We start from the raw sequence: 3,484 nt of genomic DNA, 5'->3' as shown, positions 1-3,484 counted from the left end.
ACCCGGGGAGGCCGCATGCGGCTGGGGCGGTGCAGGCCGGGCACCCGGGGTGGGCTAGGCGAGGCCCAAGTGCGGGGGCCGGGCACCCGGGGCCGGCTGGGACGCAGCCCAGGCAGAGGCCGGGCACCCGGGGCCGAGATGGCCGGGCACCCGGGGTGTCCAGGGGGTTTGGTTGTGACGCCCCTGATTCAATCGTACACTAATCATACACGCAAACGTGTACGATCAAGATCAGGGATTCACGGGAAGATATCACAACACAACTCTAAAATAAAATAAGTCATACAAGCATCATAATACAAGCCAGGGGCCTCGAGGGCTCGAATACAAGTGCTCGATCATAGACGAGTCAGCGGAAGCAACAATATCTGAGTACAGACATAAGTTAAACAAGTTGCCATAAGATGGCTAGCACAAACTGGGATACAGGTCGAAAGAGGTGCAGGCCTCCTGCCTAGGATCCTCCTAAACTACTCTTGGTCGTTGTCAGCGGCCTGCACGTAGTAGTAGGCACCTCCGATGTAGTAGGAGTCGTCGTCGACGGAGGCGTCTGGCTCCTGGGCTCCAGCATCTGGTTGCGACAACCAGGAAGAAAGAAAAGGGGGGAAAAGGGGAAGAAAAGCAACCGTGAGTACTCGCAAGCAAGGATCTACACTACTTATGCTTGGGTATCTGTGTAAAGAGGCAATATCGGTGGACTGAACTGCAGAATTCCTGAATAAGAGGGGGATAGCTAGTCCTGTCGAAGACTACGCTTCTGGCAGCCTCCATCTTGCAGCATGTAGAAGAGAGTAGATGGTAAGTTCACCAAGTAGCATCGCATAGCATAATCCTACCCGGCGATCCTCTCCTCGTTGCCCTGTTAGAGAGCGATCACCGGGTTATATCTGACACATGGAAGGGTGTGTTTTATTAAGTATCCGGTTCTAGTTGTCATAAGGTCAAGGTACAACTCCGGGTCGTCCTTTTACCGAGGGACACGACTATTCGAATAGATAGACTTCCCTGCAGGGGTGCACCACATTACCCAACACGCTCGATCCCATTTGGCCGGACACACTTTCCTGGGTCATGCTCGGCCTCGGAAGATCAACACGTCGCCGCCCTACGTAGGCACAACAGAGAGGTCAGCACGCCGGTCTAAATCCTATGCGCGCAGGGGTCTGGGCCCATCGCCCATTGCACACCTGCACGTTGCGTGGGCGGCCGGAAGCAGAACTAGCCCCCTTAATACAAGAGCAGGCTTAAGTTCCAATCCGGTGCGCGCCGCTCAGTCGCTGACGTCAAGAAGGCTTCGGCTGATACCACGACGTCGAGTGCCCATAACTATTCCCGCGTAGTTGGTTAGTGCGTATAGGCCAGTGGCCAGACTCAGATCAAATACCAAGATCTCGTTAAGCGTGTTAATTGAAGTATCCGCGAACGCCGACCAGGGCCAAGGCCACCTCTCTCCTAGGTGGTCTCAACCTGCCATGTCGCTCCGCCACAAAGTAACAATCGGGGGCCGTTGGGAACCCAGGCCCACCTCTATCGGGATGGAGCCACCTGCCCCTTCAGCCCCCATCTCCAAACGGTATCATAAGTAATGTAATAGTATAAAGTATATAGTATGCCCGTGATCACCTCCCGAAGTGATCACGACCCAGTAGTATAGCATGGCAGACGGACAAGGGTGTAGGGCCACTGATGGAATACTAGCATCCTATACTAAGCATTTAGGATAGCGGGTAAAGGTATCAACAATTGTAGCAACAATGACAGGCTATGCAGTAGAATATGATTAACCGAAATCAGTAACATGCTACACTACTCTAATGCAAGAAGTAGAGAAAAGGAATAGGCGATATCGGGTTGATCAAAGGGGGGGCTTGCCTGATTGCTCTGGCAAGAAGGAGGGGTTGTCAACAGCGTAGTCGGTCGGGGCACCAGCAGCGGCGTCGGTCTCGTAGTCTACCGGAGAGAAGAGGGGGAAGAAACAATGAATACAATGCAAACAGATGCATAACGATGCATGACATGACAAAGCGTGATGCTAGGTGTGCCCAAACGCGGTAGTAGGTGATACCCGGCGAAGGGGGGAAACATCCGGGAAAGTATTCCCGGTGTTTCGCGTTTTCGGACAGATGAACCGGAGGGGGAAAGTTGCGAGTTCGATAGGTTAGGGATGTGTGGCGGACGAACAGGCTGCGTATCTGGATTCGTCTCGTCGTTCTGAGCAACTTTCATGTACAAAGTTTTTTCATCTGAGCTATGGTTTATTTTATATGATGTTCTAAAGTTTTAAATCATTTTTAGAATTTATTTAATTAATTTAATTCAACATTGTCCAGAATAGTGCATGCTGACGTCATCATGACGTCAGCAGTCAACAGAGGTGTTGACTGATCAAACTGACGTGTGGGTCCAGTGGGACCCACCTGTCATACTCTGTTTAGATTAATTAGGAATTAGCTAAACTAATTACTGTTTAATTAAACTAACTAGTTAATTAGATTAATTAAATAGGATTAATTAACTTTATTAATTAATTAACTTAATTAATTTTATTAATTCAATTTTTTATTTATTAATTTTTTAATCCTTTTCTTTTTTTAATAGACGTTCTGGGGCGTGGGCCCCATGTGTCATTGGCACTGGGCCAAAGCGGGCGCAGGGTGGCGGTTACGCGCGTGGTCCGATTGGCGCACGTCCAGGGGCGTACGGCGGCCGTGGCCGTGGCCAAAGCAGCGGCGCGGCGGGGCTAGGCGGGCAGCGCGGTGGAGCACGCGCGTGGGACGAGCTCCGGCGCCCAGCGGCGTCGCGCGCGAGCATAGAGTGGCTGCGGGTGGAAGCGGGCGCAGTCTCGGGCGGCGGCGAGCATCGTTAGGCCATGCGGGGAGGAGGCCAGGGTGTGCAGGGCACAGACGGAGAGCAGCCGTGGACGCGGTGACCGCGGCCGCGAGCGGGGCATGTGCGCGGTGAGCGGGGGCTCAACGACAGGAGAGAGGGAGTGAGGAGGGGAGGCGGTGGCTCACAGGGGTGCTCCAGGGGTTCGGGCAGCGGGGGTCGAGGAGGTGACGAGGCAGTCCGGTGGGTAGGCGACGCCGGCGTGGTGGCGTCGAACGACGGCGGGGAGCGACAAGGTCGGGGCATAGCAAGCGCAGGGGCGCCGCCCCCGATCCAGAACGTGGGGGGGAGGAGGAGCGAGGGGAGTGGGTTAGGGTTACGGTGGAGTGGGGGTAGATGTAGGTGGGGTGGCTGGGCCTTTTTTGCTAAATGGGCCAAGGGGCCCAGTAGATTAGGTTTGTTTTCTCTTTACTAGTATTTTTCCATTTACTTTTCTGTTTATTTATTTAGCTATTGCTTTGTACTTTCTTTTAGCATCAAAATACTTTTGTAAAATGTTAAACCTTGCCATATAATTAATATGCATTATTGTGCACTGCCACAACAAGTTCGGGTTCAAAATAATTTATTAAGTTTGAGTTTATATTTAAATGGGATA

The sequence above is a fragment of the Aegilops tauschii genome, chromosome 4, assembly GCF_002575655.3.
Source record: "Aegilops tauschii subsp. strangulata cultivar AL8/78 chromosome 4, Aet v6.0, whole genome shotgun sequence".
NCBI lineage: Eukaryota > Viridiplantae > Streptophyta > Magnoliopsida > Poales > Poaceae > Aegilops > Aegilops tauschii.
The sequence above is the reverse complement of the archived record's forward strand: the minus strand, read 5'-3'. Positions refer to the sequence as shown.